The sequence below is a fragment of the Rissa tridactyla genome, chromosome 4 (assembly GCF_028500815.1).
Source record: "Rissa tridactyla isolate bRisTri1 chromosome 4, bRisTri1.patW.cur.20221130, whole genome shotgun sequence".
Classification (NCBI taxonomy): Eukaryota; Metazoa; Chordata; class Aves; order Charadriiformes; family Laridae; genus Rissa; species Rissa tridactyla.
The window spans coordinates 13,648,744-13,669,509 of NC_071469.1; the positions used below are offsets into that span (position 1 = coordinate 13,648,744).

Here is a 20,766-nt window from a genome sequence, read left to right on the forward strand (position 1 = left end):
TATATTGGGCCCGGCAAACATCAGTGTAGAGTGACCATGAAAATGCAGCAGAACAGTTATATCTTTAGACATTGAAAGTAAAACTGATAAACTGTGTTGTAGTAGGAAAGTTAGGGTATTGGAGCGGTGGGATATTTTGTGTAGTCATTTCTGGATTGTACGGTAATTTATAAATCAGTGTGCTCATTCTAGAAATACTCACATGTTTGCTATTTACTACACTTTTAATGTTTTTTGCAACAGCATTAAAACAGACCTAAACTTAAGTGAAGGAAACAGTTTATGCTCGTCTGCCATATTGCATGGTCTGTGGTGCATAGTGCAAAACTTCTGAATTTACAGATGACGGGGCCAAGCTAAGCAGTTCTCTCCTGCAGCCGAACAGCTGATGGAAAACCCCCTTAATCTCTAATAATGAAAATATTAATAGAATGGGATGATAGCCATATAACCAGCAGACTATGCAGAAGTGTTCTCTAAATCACAGAAATTAAACAAAAGCCTTGTAGGATATTTTATTCTATGGTGTAAATAAAGAAACAATATAGAGCTTAGATAAAGTGAAAATCAATTCAAAAATCATCCTTACATCCTACCCAAACTCTGTGCTGCATCTTACACATAACTGTAAATATCTCAGGCATCTGCAGTGCAGTATATTAACACATACAGGTGGGCTTCAGTATATGAGAAATAACATTAAAAAATTCAGTGCTTTAAGCAAACACTGAACATTCCTCTGTTTCTTTTTCCCCATAGTCTCTGAGGGCTTTAGAAACATTGGTAAACTGGCTCTCATCCATGTTTGTGATGTACTTATAAATATTTCCCATTTATAACTGTGAAAACCAGCATGATAAGCTAATGCAACAAGTGAGCAGCAGAGATGGAAATCGAATATAGCCCTTGGACCTCGTTGCAGGATTATCGTCTAGCAGTGTTAAATGAAAGTGTTGTGAGACATTTCAGGTTTGGGATGCACAGCTAAAATCATTCATTACAGAGGGGGGGATATGGCTCTGGCAGCGTGCTGCAAATGGTGCTTGCATCGAGGTTAGCGTTTCCAGTCCTGGAGTGATGCTGAAAATCACACAGACCTTTTCTTACCTACTGGGAGGTTTTATCCAGTGAAGGGGAATGGGGCAATGCTCGGTCCATTGCTGCAAACCTACCATTGCCTTACAGCACGGCGACGGTTGCAGTGGCCCAGGCGATGCGGATACCATAATGGTAATCTCTGGCTGAGTGGGTTATCTCGGGGATATTACAAACAGGATGGATTTTCTCCAGAGGATACACCTCATAAACTGTCCTCAGAAGTAATATTCCATACCATTCGAGAAAAATGAAAGTCTTCATCTTTATTTTTGATCTTTTAAAAACCACGTAATCTCTGCAGTGCCAGCACTATTGATTGGCCCGAGTCTGCTGGACAAGGAAATCACAGCATTGATCTTTTGAAGTGTCAGTCTCACTGCTTGGTCGCAACTCTTGCCTCATGCTCAAAGCTTTTCCCCCCTGCTAGCACTGTGCTGTGTGGTGTTGCATCATGCCAGGCTGAGCCCCGTGCCATGAAGCCGGTAATCCCTGGAGGCAAGGGAGAGGAAGCCTGCTGTGGACACGCGCTGGAGAGGTGGGAGCACCCTGGAGACATTTGGTCCCTGAGCTGGGAGAAGTGTTGCTCCAGTACACCCTTCATCTGCTATCTAGATACCCCTATACCAGAAGAATATTTAATGGAAGGAAAATATATCATTTCCCTCCTTTCTATGGTCCTAATTAGGAAATATTGTAAGCATCTGAATATTTTTATAGCCATAGAACTCAGCCTTCTATTTCTCTGTCTAGAGAAGGGAAGATACCTGCAGAATTAGCCGGATCCTGCATTTATTGGATTTTACTGCTTTCAAGTAACGCATGTTCACTTTACAAATAAATTTACACGGGTTGCCTCACCTCTTCCCGGCTCTCAGTCCTGTAATGCTCTTCTCATTTTGAGTTAGGTTCTCCTGCATTATTAATTCAGCAGTTTGTAATTAAATGATTAGCTAATCAAATTGTTGCCTCCAGAGTATCTGCGTAAATGCGTTGAAAACTGATTGATTTAACTGAGGTCACTCGGAGATAGTTTAGCCTTCAAACTCACCGTTATGAAGGATGAGAAACAGAGAGGAACAGATCCCAGGAGGAAAAGGCTCTCTGGGCTGGGAGCAGGAGGATTGTGTCTTTTAACATTGTACGTGTTTTCTTGCAGTTCCTGTGGAAAGGAAAAATTGTTCTGGAACTAGAGATCCAAAATTACACGGACTTTTGTGTTCATATTACTTTACCTGTCAAAACTACAGTTTAGATTTTAAAATCCATCATTATAATTAGCTGCTTTCTCCTTTGGCTTACACTGATCATATGGGAAGAAAAGAATTCCTTTAAAGGAGTTAAAGGTGAGTAAGCACAGAATGGCCATAAAATGGGGTGGCATTGCAGTATTGTTATTGCTGGTTTTATCAGAGAAGTTAAGTTCTATGTATAACTGTCCCCGCTGATTTGAGCAAAACTGGTTCTGCAGCTCTTATGGAAAGATAAAATGCTTACACCATTGTAAAGGGGTGGGAGGAGAAGAAGATAACTTTTTTTATTTCTCCCTCAGTTAGCTTTTACAACCGAATGGGTGTTTTCTTAGCTTTCTCAAAGGCATTTAGGTACTGGTCACTTCCAGCGGTGGTGGCACGGCCTCGATGGATCAGTACACTTGAACGATGCAGCAAAGCTCAGGTTTCCCTAATATTCCCTTTGGACCAAATGACAGAGCGAGGCAAGCGGCTCCTCTCCGGCGGTGGGGGAGTCACCACCCAGAGGTACAGCAATGGAAAGGTCTGGCAGGCCGGCTGCCAGGCTGACTGTAGGGTACCAAGCAGGGCTGGTACTTCTAAAACACGGCAGTTGGCTCCCTCTGCTGATTTCCAGCATAATTTTAGTTGTTTTAAGCAACGAGCATTCTCCTCCTTTAAGTCCTGGAGGTTCCAGTGTCATTGTGCCTTTCCCCGTGAAGTAGCTACGAAGCTGTATGTTCCCCTTTAGCTTAAAATCTGTACAGACCTTTACAAAGATTAATATATGCATTTATAACCGAGAACCAAACTGTAATGTGGCAGCTGAGTATAAGCATTTTAGGTAAGATCTCCATAAAACCATAATTACACCCATCTGTTTCCCTTAAGTATCCAGTAGAAAACAGTTAGCGCTTACATATCTCTTGATAGCTCTCTCTCGATCTGGTATTGTGGGGAAAGAGGGAAATTAATTTCCCCCTTTATTTTCTTTCTGGAGAAAGATAGTACTTAAATTCAAATATACGAGAAAACCATGCTGAAAGTGTTTGTCAAAGGAGCTTTATTTGTATATGGATAGTGTCAAAACAGCAGTTTTCCAAAAGTCTATCTAATCCTTATGCACCAATTATGGAAAAGACAGCCCAGCCACATTTCTAATAGAGCTGTGGCCGCATAAATAGATGCTAACAATAAACAAACACATACTATTTCTTAAAAATATATACAGTTGCATCAAAGCTCTTGGATATAAAAAGAACTTTGTAAATAGCTGTAGACTGAATTCTCATGGAGAAGACACACAAATAAGCTTTACTGTTATGGCCTGGCTGTTACGTGATTATTTGACCAGATTCTCAGCTGGGGTAAACTGGTGAACACTGCCGTGGAGAGAGCTGTGAAAGGCCGGTTTCCACTGCGGTGGGGCTGATTCACTGACTCTGAAATGGATACTTTTCTATGGCCAAAAAAGGAACTGATTTGAGACACTATCCAAAAAAAAAAAAAAAAAAAAAAAAAAGACCAAAAGAACTTGTCTGCTTTTACCACTTATTGGTAACCATTTTAGGGCTAGGTAACATTAGCGTTAGCATATTTGATATCGTACACTTTTAGAAAGGGTAACCTGCAAGAATTTGACAAACTGGGTGCAACCAAGTTACCTAAACCTAAGCCCCTCATGCCTTTTGGACTGCCCCCGTGTACCGTATCACTTGGAAGTTACTGTGGAGTCTCGGTGGTTTTTGAGCTCATTTGAAGGTGCTTCAGCCTTGTCCATGTGTCACGTACCTACGCGTCCCTTTCTCGTTGCACAGGCCGGGGAGATCTTAGAGGGCCGAAGACCGTGACCCGGCGGTACTGTCGCTTCGCAGGGGGTCTTCTGAGCTCGCAGCAGCAGCTTCCCAGAGAGGACCACGTTAAACTCGCAGTCCCCGCCGCAGTGGCCGCTGCCCGCGGTGCGGTGTGCCCGGCGCTGCCGCCCCCGGCTGGCGCTGCGCAGGCCGCTGCGGGGCCCGCGGTACCGGTAGGTGGAGCTCGAGGATCCCAATCGCTAAAGGGATGGTTAAACTGACGTTGAAGGTGCAGGCCAAAATGTTGCCGGGTTTTTTTTTTGTGTGCTGCTAATATTTGCCCTTTGCTAGGACATTTCCACCACCACCACCACCCCCCCCCCCGAATGAGCCTGCATTGAGAAATTAATACAAGTGGAGCACTTTACGAGATTTGAGACGTCAGGTTGCCTAAAAAAATTTAGATAAGCGTTTACTGCTGTGGGTGTCTCTGGCCAAATAACGCTTCCTGAATTCCCCCCGTTGTCAGTGACACTGCAGCTCTTAACGTCACGTTGCCACTGTCATGGCAATTGGTTGAAGGTACTGGCACTTGATAAGCTTATTATGCTCGGTACTGTGAAGGAGGTAAAAATTTCTGTGCATCTGTATATGGGCTCTTATTAAAGTCATGCTGCTGTGTGATAAAAGACATGGCTTTACATCTCTGCTAACTGTTTCCTCTGGTGTTGCTATTGATGGGGGCGTGTTGGGGAGCGGGCAGGCAGCTGGTGTCACTTTATCTACTGTGTGTTTAATGCCATACCTATCCAAGACAAAAATAACTTTCTGCAGGCCCTAAGGAGAGAAGCGGGTATACTCACACATCACAAGATAAATATTTAGATAAATAGCAAGGATATCTAAAGCCATATCTAAAGCTTTCCCACGGACTTTCCGTTAGTACCCGCTTACGCTGGATTCTGTTCAAAGCACAGCTAAGTAGCACAGAGTGAGCACTTTCTAAAATTCCCCTTTCAGACAAAGAAGTTTGGATGTCACATGTCAAGCGTAATGTGACCTCAGGGGTTTCAACCTAGTCTCTAACAGGCATTTCTCACCCTTGAAAAAACGTCTGGCTTTTGAAACAATGCCTCCTTTCAAGAACTTCGGCTTAATATTATGTCATGAAGGTCAAGATTGTCTTGTACTGACTGAGAGGAGCACAGCAGCTTTCACAGTGGTTCCTTTCTTCATATGTGGCTCTTACTTGTACTTAACATTTTGAACTTAAAAATGAAATGTAGCATGAGAAAGTATCATTTTCTGTGTGAGGCTTTGATGTGTTTTGTCTTTTAGCCTCACTATTGTTGTTGCATTGTCGTAATACTGAATGCTTATTCTCTTATTAACTGATGCCCTTTATTTGACAGGACTATTTACTTTTGTTGGTCTTAAGTTTCCTGGCGCGGTACACAGACAATTTCAACTTGAACCTTCCAGTGGAAGGAACACAGGGACAATTCAGTGTGTCTTCTCTGTGCAGGCTACCAGTGGAATAAACAAACAATGGACCTGCACCAGACTGAACAAGCCAGGTCAGCTCAACCCAGACACAATGAAGGTAAATTACAGCCCAGGCAGGCTGGGAGCAACCACCAGAAGGGCTGGAAAAGGTTATATTAAAACCTGTCAGAACTGAATAGAGGGATTACTTCTGGTTATAAAGAGTCTGCATGTCGCATGTTGTGCAATTACTTGAGAAGAGCAATCCTGCTCTAATTGACCAAAAAAGGCAGTTAGCCGGTCAGACAGCTGGCTGGGGACAATGGGGCAAAACCCCCTGAAAGCAGCCCTGCATTAGATTAGATTACATATTTTTGTTATCACCCACCCTGTATGAAGGCCTCTCGCTCTTACCCCAGGTGACTGTTGGGGGGCTGTGTGAGCTGGGTCTTGGCCTGCTTCCCTGGGGGTGGGCAAACATGCCAGAAATAATGCACTAGTTTGGCAACTGTGGATCAGAACTTGAATTTACAATGTAGGTATCTCAGAGGAGTCTGAGTTGCTCTTGACTCACAAGTCACAGTGGCCAAACAAGTAATTTTTCTTCTGTAGCTGACATATTATCTATGACCTCTTCTACTGGAAATGGCCTTTCTCAGACGTACCTAAGTCAGTCACTATTGCCTCGGGCTCCGCTTGCTGTGATGTATTTTTTTTCTCAGACTGAAACTGAAGTAATCTGGAAAGGATGCCTGAAAGGACAAGAGAGAGACATGGCTTGAGTAATAGAGCTCTTCCCACGTTCTTAGGGATAGCAAATATTGAGAAATTTAAATATACTTCTAATCCATTCCGTTTCTTTCTTTTTTTTTTTTTACTTCTTTCTTTTAAGATTTTTTTTTGTCTGGAAGGCTTTGTTTTTTATTAAATAAGCCTTTGATAAAGTTCTCTTAGCATTGGTACTCCTGGTTACAGCTATCAGCATCAGTAAGAACAGAACTGAAGGTGCTGTGCCCAAGGTAAAGCAAGGTTGTGCTTATGTCTAGGAAGTTAATAATCTTTCTTCAGGAAAAAATAGTGACAGCTACACCACCATACATGGAATGAACAATAATTTACCTGGAGTAACTGATTCATCTATTACCTTAGTCCCTAAAACCTCAGTTACTAAATGGGTGGATATCTGAGATATAATACTAAATTTTCCCAGTATGGCCTATCTATTTGAATAGTTCAAAGGCCTGTTCAATATTGTGATACCAAGAGTTGTGGAGAATTTTTTTAAGCCTGGCTTTTTAAATTTACCATCTTTAGGATGAATTCTTACTGAAGTAAATTGAGGGAGTCAATACTGGTTTTCATAGGAGAAACCAAACTCTTAAAAATGTTCCAGGAGTCCAGTCACGAGCTGGAACTGGGCACCCCGTGGTACTTGAGGGAGACTGCAGCAACTTCACATTCATATTTCGTAACGTATAATGAGTAGAACAAAAGTGCTTTTTAAAATAGAACCTTTTTCCTTTTGGTTTTTTTTACTGGAAAATTAAATGCATTTCAATCAGGTACTTCAGACATTTGTATCTATGAAAGTGAAATGGTAATATTTTTGGCATGGAAAGAATATCGGAAAATTCAGAAAAGGAAATATGTAGTTATTGCTTGAATGTAACTTTTAATGTTCTAATCCCCAGTGGTGCTGTCTCTTGAGCTGGGAGCTGACTGCAGGCAAAAGTGTTGCTGTGACGTTGTGCACCCACTGGCTTTACTGTCTCTCCAATGGTGAGTAACTCTGGGGAGACAAGTGTGATTAGTTGGAAGTATGCTTATATCTGATGATCTTAACCAATGTTATCAGTTAAGAACCGTGCTTATATATTAGAAATACCAGTATTTCAGAGTATTGGGTTATATGGATAACCTAACCAACCAGATAGATAAACCTATCTGGGTCTGAGTTAATCTGATGCTAAGGATTAAGCAGGATTAAAGACAGGCCAAGCAGTAACTCTTCCTGTTCAGCTTCTCCCGCAGAATTTTATGAACAGACCAGAATTCAAGAATACACAGCGCTGGGCCTGGGTTCACCGGCAGGATATAGCCCATGGCTACCAAAGAAAAACCCAAAATTACAGAACACACAGGTGGGTCAGAGCAGGTGTGTGTGCCTGTTCATAGCACATCTGAGAGGCAGGCGGGACTGGCCCAAGGCTGGGCTGGAGACCGGGAGAGCCAGGGTTCAGGGAGTGCCTGGGCCGAGGTGATGAGATGTAGCCAGGCAGCAGCAAACCTCCGTGTGGAGCCATCAGGGGGATGCTCTGAATGTCAGCGTTGGGGAGGGGCAAGCAGCAACTCCACAGGTTTAAAGAAACCTGCAATAACAGATGTAGGAACAAGTTAAATTAAAAAAAACAAAACACCCAAACCACAACTGAGTGAAGAGCATCGCAAGCTGTGGCACGTGTAGGGGGCCAAGGCGGCCACGGGCCACTGGACGTGCATCAGACCACTGCCTGTGCAACAGCCATTTCGCTGAACAGAACGTGGTGCTTTTGCTAATTGTTGAGCAATTACTGGGCCCACCCAGGACAGTGGGTGCACTCAGTGTTCATGGCTGTAGCTCTGACAAAAGCCCGGGCTGCGGAGCATCCTCCAGGGCGGCGTGGGGCGTGGGTGGCCACTCGGGCCCTGTGTGGTGGGAGAGGGTTTGGTAAGGTGGCTTCTCAGCGAGTGGCTGAGCCAGAGCTCAGGGTCTGACTTTGAGGGCCGTGTGTGCCCAGGGAAATGACCGGAACTAAAAAGCACTGCAAGAGTTAGCATTTTTATTCTTTCCCCCGCCCCGAATTAACTACATCATCCTTTAAATAATTCAAGGAAGGCAATGTTTTAGTCCTTGTTGTCCAGGTGAGACCTTCTTCCTGTTGCCCTCACATGTGCCTACCTTCTGCAGGCACATGTGGAGCCACACGGGCAGCAGAACACACACGTGAAAACTCCATTCCCCAGCTGGTAGCGACCTCTGCCCCTTCACCGGCCGGTGGCGGTGCCCAGACCTCCTTTGTGCATCCGAATGTCGGCCCGTGACTGCTGAGGCGCCCTGCGAGGGAGGCAGCAGGCTGCAGGAGGATGCCCTCCGTGAGGGAGCAGCACCCCGTCCTCCGGCTGTGCCGCCTGCTGCAGGGAGAGGCTGAGCGGAGCCCTGGCCTTCCTTCCCTCCCTGGCGGTGCCAGCAGCCCTCACGCCCCCGCCGGCCCCCGCTGCGGGCTGCTGGCACCCTGCGCCCACAGCGGCAGCGCGCCCAGCTACCAGCTCCCCTCATCGTGCAGGAGGTGGTGGATTTTTCGGGTGGCGCTCCGTTTGTTTACTCGTCAAAAGCGATTTGTGTGTGTCGTGCAATTTATTTTAAAGGAGTTGAAAAATAAAAAGTTAATTTATCTTGAAATGAGTAAATTTTAACTACCTAGATTTTTCTGGCTTAGTAACTGAAGACTTTGGTATTCTCTCATATTTAACAGCATGTCTTTTCATTATGAACTGAATTTGCGATAAAGTACAGGGTTTAATTTTGATATTAAAAGTATTCTTAGGTAACATATATTGTTAACTTTCTCTGTTTGCCCATAATAATCCAGTTTATCCAGAGATTACAGGAAAGGTCATCGAAGAGGTACTTTACTGAAACTGGTGATATGAAATGCCAATTTACTAAATCAAGCCATAAATACGTCCTTCAGTTATACTGCTACTTTTTTCCTCTTTCCCAATAATGTAGTTATGTCCTGATTATGTTGCAGTACAAACATTCAAATTCTTTGATCAAATCTACTTCATAATTGTGTGACCCTGACCCTATAAAGCCTTTGCATTCTTCACATAGAAGCTTTGGGTTTTTTGGTTTTGTTACTCATTTAAACACGGAAGTAATGCTTCGCGGTCAGTTTATTTTGATATTCTAAAAATGTTAAACAGTGTCCCTGTCAGGGTTAGGGCACAAAGGTTAGCTGCAGAGTCTTGCTTCTGTTGCCATAACTGTTTTGTGGTTAAGATATGTATTTCATTTTCCAGAACTCTGATATTATTCGTAATTCTGGAGACAAAAAAAAGTGTGAGTTAATTAAAAGCAAAGGTTTTGGTTTATACAATAATGTCATGCAAAACACAGCCAGTGAGAAGGTAGGATTGCATTTGAGTATTTTCCAACATTGAAAATGTGGCAGAAACATTGTTCCTCAAAAGTGAGACACTCTTCCTAAAATAAGTTATTTACCAGAGACATGGAAGCTGTGGGGATTTGTGTTGGTATGGCAGTGATTTTAAACCTCCACCTGTCTCCCCTAGACCCTAGTAGCCGTTAATTTATTCCATGTTCCAGTAGGGCTTAGAAAATGCTCAGGGTGTTTAAAATATTATGCAGTTTAAAAACAACTAGGTAAAAGAAAGTATAATTGTTAGGTATAGATAGAATTACAGTAAAAAGTTTGTGAGCGCTTTCCAGGAGGACACACGAGCTCAGGCTTGCCTGATCTCTTTCCACCCATGTCTCTTCACAGTCTTTTTTTGGGATTCATTTGGGAAGCTTCCTTATCTGTGCATTGCTCAGTAAGGGGTATGCCATCTGCATATTGTTGTAAATTAGAGGATTCATCCATCTACTATCGTAGATAAGTATGGCTTTCCTGCAGGAATTTGTTAAATTGTATAAATTTAATTCTCATATCCCTTCTGGAATATTGAACAAAACTCATTTGATGACTGCAGGGTTTTAAAGCAGAAGGGGCAGTAAACTAATATAATTAATCATTGTGTCATTGCTACAGAATAATGGACTAATTCTCTCCCTAATTTCCAGTTACTAATCATTTTAAATCTCGCAGGGAAAGCAGCACTGTAAGGAAATCAACAAGGAACAACCAATTAAAAAAAATGGTTGGTTTCATCATCTTAAGCAAGTGTAACAGAAGCGGGGAAGCTCTCATGATTTATTAGTTGCATTTGTTCTTTGAGTTTTCACATGCAGTTAGATATTTCACTGAACTGCTTCACATGGAAAAAAATAATGAATTTCCCTGTATTGCCATATTTTGTGCATCAAGTTTGCATTTTTAAAAAAACACCCAAGTATACAGAATAATGGTCTTGAGTTAAAATGAACAAAACAAGCCACCTAAAACTCTTTTTGTTCATTTTTTTTTGACATCAGCTGTGAAAAAATTAAACATTTCTCCAATTACAAAAATCCAGGCATGATCTGACACTCTGTCCCAAGACTGTTTCAAATATTTGTTTCACAACCGAATTCAACTCTATCATTACATGTTGGTGAGTGTATTCATTACCAGCTGATCATTTTAAATGTGTCTACTACGTGTCACTAGTTCTGGTGTGAGACTGTGGGCTCTACTAAATCTTTGCAGGTTCAAGTTTAGACTGGCACAATAAAGATGACCAATATCTCTTATCTCTCCCACTGGGATTGGAATTTGGATGCTTTTACAGAGATTCAAGCCTTTTCTGATAGAAGCAAGGGGAGAACATCAAGAAGGTGAAGAGAATGGAAAGGAAAGAAGCACTAGGAAAAACTGGTTCAGAGATAGCTAAGGAAGGAGCTGGGGGGGGGAAAGCATCACTGAAAAGACTCTCTGGAGCCTGTGAAGACGCAGTGGAGTACGAGATGAGATGAAGGAAAGGCAGAGTGGGAAAGTAGGAGGGAAGAGGAGGTGCTTGATGGGAATAGAGAAGCAAGTTTTGGCACACGTGATATAAGACTCCATGGGCTGGGTAGGACAGAAGGAGAGAAGGCCGGTAATATCCGACAGGAGTGAATAGAGGGGGAAGATAAACTGGTCGTTCCTGTTGCTGTTCAGAGTTCAGCGTCATTTCTGGCAGCAAGCTGGAAACCATTTAAAGACTGAGCTTTCAACTAAGAATTCTCATTAAGTAGAGGCCCAGTAACCCTATCTTGAAAGATTAGAAGAAAAACAGTAAACAAGGCAGCATTTTTTCCACTGGTTTTCATATAAGTACAACTAATTGAACTGAACCTAGAGGAAGTACTGACTTGAACCGTTTTTATTTTCTTGTCTTGAACAAGAGCTTGCATGAACTGTGTTACTTTGAAGTGTTGTTAAACTGGAATGACTTTAGTAACTGCTGAACCCAAATTAGAACCTTGCCAAATAATTAGCATGTTTGACCTTCCACTTAAATGGAATAAATTCATCACCAGTTTTGGGCAATACAGTTTTCTGTATTCCCCAGTTCAATCCCACTTCTCATTTATCCTTCCCAGATTCCTTCCAGCCTCCTGCTTTGAATCAGGTCATGCTGTAGGTTGTAGGTGGATGAGTTGGAGAAAATTGGTAGAGTTTGGGCTGTGTGAGTAGCGTTGCTCAGAGTTCTCTTTTTGGTATTTCTGTGTTACTGCTTCCATCCTTGTGAGAAACATCCTGAAGGGTACGGAGGAAGAGCCTACCTGCCTGTCAGACACCGAGGATAGTATTTCCCCATGTCCTGCTGTACTGCTAAGCCAGCCGTCCGCTGGGCATAATCATCAGAGGAGCACTGCTGTGACAAGCCATTTGGAAAAACAGTAACCGGGATTGTGTGGGTTTCCATCTAGGACTGATGGAAAACATTTAAAACGTTTTAAAGGTGTTTATAACATTTTAAAGAAAATGCTGGGAAATTCATATAGAAATTGCCATGCAACGGTTCATGTCATTCATGTTAGTAAACTTAAATGCTGTACAAGCAAGCTTTTTGAGTTTGATTTTTATTTTACTCTGTCTGGAAAACATGATGTCACGTGCCCATTTTTTATTTTAAGAACAGTCTTAAAGGCTTGATTGCACTTTGATCCTAATGTTGTGTTGAAGGTAGTTCAAAGTTATAAGGAGTTATATACGCTGTATCTTAATGAAATGCTTGTCTGAAATTGTACTGATAGCCTGCTGTGAAAAAATCAATTTGCCATCAGCAAACCGAATGTACTTGATGCTCAATTTAGTTCACCCAACTATTTCACGTTTTTTCCCTATAGTAAAACAAAAGGGTCCTGAGAATTAATTACAGTGTTAGCATCTGCTCATGGCAGCTTTGCTGATACGCTTAGTAGAATAAGATAGTTAAGGCGGGCGTGAGATGGAGTGTAAAGTCTTTCTCACTACCATTTCTTATGCAAATGTCTTTTAAAAGACAGGCATCTGTTAATTTCTGTACATACCTTTTCTTTTTGCAGTAGAGCTGCGTATAAAATTGGAAAATACTGATTGCTTCCAAATAATCTATGTTATGTCACTTTTTCATGGTTTTCTATAAATATTGCTGGCTGCACAGTGGAGTATTGATTGTCTGAATGCTGGTAATAACATTTCTTCCTTTAAAGTAAATTCCAAACTTCTTTTGGATCAGTAGATGAACGAGAAGTTTGCTGAGATTACAGGTTCCTGAGATTCCTGATGTTGAATCTTGTATTAGTGTAATTCCAGCCTGCTGGGCCAAGTACGCTGTGAAGTAACCTTGAATGCTGGCCAAGCATACTTCTGTGTTGTGCAAAATCTCCATTAACAGTTTTGTCTTTATTAACATTAAAAAATGTTAGCGTGTAACATGCCAATCTAAACTGAGGTTTTATTGTGCTAAACACAGACCGAGCTGCAGCACAAGCTGACAAAATATTGGTAATTTTAGGATTTTGGTATTCTATAATTTTGTATTTTAATGCATATTCAGGTAAATAAATCTCAGTCACTTGAGCTAGAAGAAGGATCAGGTCCTGCACTTTTTCTCTAGTCCTTTTCTTTTTGCTGAAACTTCACAAGGTGTAAGTTACCTTTCTTGGAATGCCTGAGAAAACACGATCTCTCGAACCCCAGAGGTTTTCATTATTTGTAAATTCTCTATAATTGCTGACATGTTGGATTTGAAATGTGCTCATGCATATTTTGGAGGAGATCAACTTAGAATTCTGTGGGAGAGTGCCTGAAATTAGGTCTTGTCATGAACGATCGTGATGCCAGTAACAGTAGTAGGGTTAGTCCTGTTTGCACTGGAGAACAATCTCAGTTCATGTAATTGTAATAAAAAAACCCAAGTTTGGTGAAGTAAGAACAGGTTAATTATCTTCAGTAATTTGAAAGTAGAAAATTATGACCAGAACTAGTGGGAATTCTGAATGTTTTTAACATTTGTTCTTTCTTATTTTCTGACAAGCTGCAAGCACAAATGGGAAAATTGTGTTTGCATGTCCGAAGGTGTAATATATTCTTTAAGCCTTCAGAAAATTTGCATGTGGCCTGTTAGTTGCTTGTGGGTTTTGAGTGATAAGTCATTATCCAAAGAAATACAAGCCAAGCTTGCATTAGATTAAGCTTTTTCTTCTTGAAAACATTTGAATATCCTTTATGAGATCATTTGTTAATTTTATTCTTTTCTATATATACAACATTATCATTAATGCTTCAGCTTTCATATTGGATACAATTCTTAATTTAACGTCCATTAGGTTGCTATATACCAAATGCTTTTAACTTCTTAACTCATAATAAGATTATTGAAACAGTGCCTGGCACTGGTCTGGTGCAGAGATGATTAATACTGAAGTGAAAAGAAAAATATCTAAATTATATATTTCATACATTAACAATCTTCTAAAACTGTAGTAACATAGTATGACATTTAATACGCACACTTGTAGATCTCGTTTCTTCTGACAACTAAAATTTTAACTCCAGGTTGGAAGAGTGGGTCTTTGCTCCCTATTGGCCTAGCAATTGAAAAGCATTTCTGTATTTTGTAGATATGCTTTATTGGAGCATCATACGGTATGAAACTTAAACTCTACATGTGTATAACAGTTTTTGAAAGAACGTACGGTTTGCTACTCTTCCAGTGCAAACACATTCTCTAAGTAATAACCATGTTGGTAAATACTTTGAATGATTCCTGAGTATTGTCCAGAAAAACCCTTGAAAACAAAAGGTTGTCTAAGTGAAATGTAAACACAACTAAACTCTCGATAACCCAGGTAATAAAAGAAAAACCCATCTGGACCTCAGAACTGGGCCGTGGTCAGTCAGAAAAGAACCCATCCTTTTCTGTTTGTCAAAAATGCACTGCAGTTATGCAAACAGGGAGGTAACAAACAGTCTTAAAACTAAGAAATCACTTTTTCTAAAAACTGCATTAATCGTGCTTCATACTCAAGTCTAAGAGAGAGTATTGTCTGCGACTTGTGTAGGGACGTATTACTGAAATTAGCAGTTTACTGAAATCATTGTGCTTTTCTTCCCTCAATTTGAACATATTTAATTGCCAGGTGTCATGAAAACACAGTTTATAATGGAACGGTCATTTTTGTTATTTAAGCTTCTTAAGCATTTAACGTATATGGACTATTACATGTCGTTAGCCAAAATATCTGATCTATTGCGTATAGAAAATGCCATTGTCCTTCAGAAAACAGACTTTCTTATTTCATTGTTTTATGAAAATGGGTTAATATCATGAAATGTTCTAGCTTATTACCTTTCTTTTCATCGTATAAGTAGTTCCAATTGTGTGCATGAAGAAAGAGTATGTTGAACTTGAAAAAAAAGTCTTCATACTTTGTTGTTCCTTTTTAAAAATTATCATTTTGTATCTACTTGTATACAGATCTACTGTATCTACTAGAAAGGCCATCTTAATGAGGAAAATAGTCTTACATTTCTTTATAAAAATAAGATGGCTATTTATTAAAAATTGCAGGTGAAAAGGTTTGTGATCCCTTTAGATATGAATAGATATTCAGGTGAATTGAAAACTAGTGTTTTTTATGATCCTTGAATATGATAGGACATGGGGTAACGCTTTCAAGCTGATAGAGGGGAGATTTAGGTTGGATATCAGGAAGAAATTCTTTACTGTGAGGGTGGTGAGGCACTGGCACAGGTTGCCCGGAGAAGTTGTGGATGCCCCGTCCCTGGAAGTGTTCAAGGCCAGGCTGGATGGGGCTTTGAGCAGCCTGGTCTAGTGGGAGGTGTCCCTGCCCATGGCAGGGGGGCCGGAACTAGATGATCTTTAAGGTCCCTTCCAACCTGAACCATTCTATGACTTTATGATTCTATAATTCCAAGCAAGGTATTTGTTTTATATGTTGTTTAGCAGTATTGAGGGGAGGGAAAAATAGAAACACGTTTTATCATTCTAGAATTTTTCTGGCACGTGGTAATTGTTACCTTGAAAAGAGTCATGATACACTTTCACATACACTGTAAAACTTCCAAAACTATTTCTTTCTATGTTAGATTTGGTCCAGGATTTTGTCTGCAAAAGCTTGTGATCTTCACTCCTTGTATGTGAGAAGTAATTGGCAGAAAGAAGTACTTTTTTTGAATCTTCAACAAAAAAAGAAATGGCGACTTGTATGTAATGTCTTCTGTGCTTTCAATTTCATAAGAAGGAAATCAGTTTAGTAAATTTTTCTTTGATGTGGGAAAAGCATTCCTGATAGCCTAATATTTCATACAGTTGGGAGGAAAAATTGTAAGTTTTGTACACTGATTAATTTCTCTAGACATTGAAATGGTTTCATCTGGAGAAGCAGCGTATTTTGTGTCTAGCATTTTTCATTACAGATGCTAATTAGCAGTAGCTAACAAACGATGGTGTTATGCATTAACACTGTGAGGAGCATCTGGGAGCTCCAAGAGCAATTGTATCCATCTCTGAGATTGGAGGCGCCTGCTCCCAGAAGCTCCCAACAAAATACCAAATGCATAGATGGTATTGAAAATAGCTTATAGCTGTGATTATAGTAATTTATATATCATTTTAAATATGAAAAGTGAAAGGATTAGAAGTCTTAACAGAGAATGGTAGGAAGGGAGATTTTATTTAATAAATAATTTGTTGTTGCAGGAGCACAGGATATTGATTGCTTCCTTCTTCCTGTGGTCCATTATAGTTGATAGTTTTTGTTAATTTAGTTAATTTCTACAACAGATGCTCTATTTGTCATGGGATTTGAGAAGTGTTCTCTGACCTATAGGGTATATTTTAGCATGCGGATTAGATTGCTTTGAGTATTTTTTGAAGTAAGCCTCCATTGTGTGGTTGCCTGCAACTGCTTGGAACTGAAGGTGATGATTCAGATAGTGCCAGGTATAAACTCCGATGAAGGTGTGAGAGGACTATTATCTTTACCCATGTTTGATTTCAGTAAAATACGGAATATTTTGCTAAAAGTATCTCTTATTTAACATATGTCAGAAATGTTTCTGTAGTTTTTTTTTCAAACCATGTCATTGTCGTGGTTGACTCCTTACTACACTTCTTCATTTATCTCTGTGGCAAAAAGATTTTTCTTTCAGCTTTGACGGGCCTTCATTGCTTGTCCTTCCTTAATCTATGGTAGCTAGATACATCACATTGTAAGCCTCACCTTTGTTTGTAGTAGCAGAAGGTTTTCAAGTCCACCTTAAAATACTTTGGGAATTTAACTCATGTAGGTAGTTAAAAAAATAATTCAATACAGGTCATTCTTTCAAATAACACTCTCTCTGTTGACTGTGGCTGGACACATAGGGCAATTGCACACATAACAAAAATCTCCTTCCTTCTATTCTCATGTGAGTCCAGCTAATAAATTTGAGAGGTTTTAGGTTTTTTTTATTTTAATAAATGTTCATCAAGTAATAGATTATAAACTCAGACTGAAGTTGTTGTTTGTGAGGTTACAAGGTAGCTGCTGATTCTTTCATGCTCCTGTACATGCTACCAAAAGACCAGTCAAATAGACTTTTAATTTGTTTGCTTGTTTGCTGCTTTCTTCTGAAACAATACGTGTTTTCATCTGCTTCCTTATCCAAGACTGAAAAGTCCTGATTTGAACTTGTCTAATTTCTCACATGTTTTTAGCATGTAGAACGGTTATAGCTTTACTTTATGAGGTGATTTATCTTTTCACCTACTGTTGGCCAACCCATAAGTTTAGAGGGAAGGTAGGAAATTATATTAGAACAAATCTTTAATACCATTACAACAGCTGCATATGGTTTATTGGAGGTTATTTCACTGCCACAGGCCAATGCCTAAGATAATTTTTTATGTAAGAGGGGGCTTTTTTCTTACTTATCTTATTTCACTTATACTATTTTTTTAACTATGGAAACAATTTCATATTCATTATACAGCAGTCTGTGCAAAATTTCTGAAATAGTTTGTGTTGTTACTGAAAAACTTTTGTGGGTCTTCAGCTTGGAGAAGTTTGGAACAAGTGCATTAAATGTAATGGTAGGCAATCTTTAAGAAGGAACATAGAAAGTTCTATTGGATGGGCAAAGTAAAGTAACTGTAGGAATTAACTTCTACTCTTGACATTTCTATTCAGTAAATATGATTTTCTAACAGTGCATATAATTCACATTCCCCTGTTTGTATTTTTATATTTTGATAGATTTCTAGTTTTTATGACTGTTCAAATTGCACATCGATGGCAGTATAAAAATGAATGACATTTAATTTAGTACCACCGAGTTTTCATTTTCAAGAGATCTAAGTAAAATGCATGAATGTGATATACTCAGGAAGATCCTAGGAATGGTTTGCTGTACCCTTTCCCCCCGCTTCCAGTATTTGAGAACCAATCTTTGAAATTATATTTGAGATTTTGATTTATTTTTTTGCATAAAGGAATTAGCTTAGCATGTGTTTGTGTGCACGTGACCATGTGTGTTCCTGTGAACTTTTTTATTTAATGTAAAAGAAAACTTGGTACCTTCCCAGAACATGATAACAAAATATGGAATTAAGGAATACATGCATTCGATTATGGCAGAAAACCAAAACCAAAAGAACAGCGATGAAAACAAGACAGCAGGGTTAACATAACTTCTAGAGAGAAAGATGTGTTTGGTTGCTTGGCTTTTTCCTTTTCTTAATATAATTACTTTATTTGTGCTCTTGCATTAAAATCTGCTTTACTGTCATCTAAGAAATCTTCCTGTAATTTACAGTTAATTTTTAATTAGTGCTACCCCCAGTGCATTTTTTACAGGCGCAGTAAAATCTGTAATTACTTAGACTTTTATAATTTCCTTTAAGTAAATATAATGATATGGCTGTTTACTTGTGTAATAGATGTACTAGTATGTAACTTCATGCAGCATAGAATACTTTTTCAGCAGGCACATATTTAGCTGATGTTTGATTTTATTTCTTAGTGATAAATTTTATATAACTTATAAAATTCAGGTATTTGGGTGTAAGTATTGAATGACTGTTTTGATCAGTATCAGACAGGTGTAAGGTTAGCTTTACAGGTTAACCTAGCTTTATATGTGTTTATGGAGTTTTCATTTTTAAAGCTTTAATACTGAGAATACCAAGTATTAGTACGCAGAATACCAAGAGATTTTCTGCAGTCATCACTGAAGCAATTTGTCTTTTATATTTAGTAGATAAATTGAATTGGAAAAATGTTGAACTGGATGCCACAGCTTGCAAATCGATTCCTGTCTCAATGGTAAAATCTGTAAACGTTTGATCTTAAGGGAAGAAATATTGATGATTTCTAAATAAAAATTCTAGCATGTCTTTGTACAGTGGCTTCCACTTTTCATCTGAGGTTACAGTATTTTTTTATAAAAGATAGGTTGGTCCTACCTAGGCTATTAAAGAAAGAAAACGTAGAATAAAGATGCCACCTTGTGGGTGAAATAGATGATGCAGTAGACATGATTGAAAATAACTTGTTTACCAAATAGGTTCTATGCATTTGTGACTTGTTGCTACAATTTGAGCTTGTATTTTCTTAAACATTTACAATTATTTTGGGGGTTTAAGTTATGTATGTTAGTGTGAAGTATCTAAGTAACTGCAGTTGGACTGTTCTGGTCTTAAGTGTTAAATGACTGCTAAATGCCAGACAAGGTAATTTCATTCATGCTCCTAATTACCACATAATTTTGGCATCAAAGTCAATCTATTGTCCTTAAGTAAGTTATTGAAGCACAATTTTAATGCGAACCTGAGTGGGTAACCATAATTAATGGTTTTGTAGATATTCCCTGTTTGAAACCAGAATGGTGATGCATTACAGTTCTGTGCTGGAGTTCTCACTACATACCCAGATTAACATTATTGTCTTTCTTAGCTGCACATCATGGATTTCTCACAGCAATCGGTGAAATACCAGGTGTCTCCAGACCTTGGTGCCGTGGTTTGGAAACACCTTTGCCTTGGTCGGGTTTATATATGGTGTTCTGGATTTTGAGGACATTATTTCAGGTTTGCTTTTTTTCTCATTCAGTGGTAATGACCTCTCATAGCTGCTGTACATAGGAGTGCAATTGAGAGAAACTATATTTATATGGACCAGCAGACTGGCCGAGTCAGCTCACGAGAGCTTTCAACCGGGGGCGGTGGTGATGCTTGGCATCCATGCCACAGTTCAGCTGGGCACCAGAAATCCCCCAAGCAGTTTCAGATAGAAATCTGGTTTCTGTTCCTATCATGAAGGATGGTATAGAGTTCATGTATTCTGTTTGTACAGCTTCCGTAGGGGTCTGTGAACTGCTTCGGCTGAAAGACTCCAGATAAAACCTATGTTATTCTTATTCTGGCCATTTTACCTGAATTTACTTGTCCTTTTTATTCTTGCATGGATTCTTGGAGACTCATTTATTTTGGTGAAGCGATGTGTGCTGTTCAGCCCAGGTTTATTGCATAAGAATCTCATAACAAACTCCTCAGGATCAGTTAAGCTTGTTGTGGCATCATGAATCTTTTATGTGACACTGGCGTGGGGAACGCTTCCCGGTGTTGTTAGAAATTTTTTAAAAGTACTCTTGCAACTACGTGCTACACAAGATCTTTTTTTCATAGATTGTGTCAGGGAGCTCAGAGTTGTGTGACCCACACAACTGCCAGTTTAAATGCTGTTGCCATGCAGCATCTGCATTTTGCTGCTGGTTCAGGGACCCTGCGTGGGGCAGAGCATTTGAGTTACCCAGATCTCAGATGTGGCAAGAAATAAGCTAATGGGGGTTACCAATACTGGTGTCCGGTTGTTCTGGAAGCCAGCTGCAAGTCAAAATCCAGTCTCTACTGGAATCATCTACCCGGTGTGAGCCCTAGTTCTCATCCACCTAGGAAATAGCCCCTTACCTTCTGTCATTGCGTTA

At 39.8% G+C, this 20,766-nt stretch overlaps 1 protein-coding gene and 2 long non-coding RNA genes across 5 annotated transcripts in view; 2 read left to right on the forward strand and 1 right to left on the reverse strand.

The window, feature by feature from the left end:
* TRIM66 (tripartite motif containing 66) overlaps window positions 1-4,219 on the forward strand; it is a 59,239-nt gene extending 55,020 nt beyond the window's left edge. Inside the window, exons 23-25 of one of the 3 annotated variants that reach the window (XM_054200545.1) lie at window positions 2,255-2,441; window positions 2,681-2,855; window positions 4,145-4,219. The gene's annotated coding sequence lies outside the window, so the exon portion shown is untranslated. The remainder of the gene's footprint in view (window positions 1-2,254; window positions 2,442-2,680; window positions 2,856-4,144) is intronic. The other 2 variants (XM_054200543.1, XM_054200542.1) reach the window with 2 other exon arrangements.
* On the reverse strand, window positions 1,342-4,185 carry LOC128909199 (uncharacterized). The gene is made up of 3 exons (XR_008466270.1): window positions 4,119-4,185; window positions 2,147-2,257; window positions 1,342-1,587 (listed from the first exon to the last, which is right to left on the reverse strand). It is a non-coding gene; the product is annotated as an uncharacterized LOC128909199 (long non-coding RNA).
* Window positions 4,220-5,563: 1,344 nt separating the features above from the next.
* LOC128909602 (uncharacterized) lies at window positions 5,564-7,694 on the forward strand. The gene is made up of 3 exons (XR_008466428.1): window positions 5,564-5,723; window positions 7,297-7,384; window positions 7,625-7,694. It is a non-coding gene; the product is annotated as an uncharacterized LOC128909602 (long non-coding RNA).
* The last annotated feature ends 13,072 nt before the right edge of the window (window positions 7,695-20,766 follow it).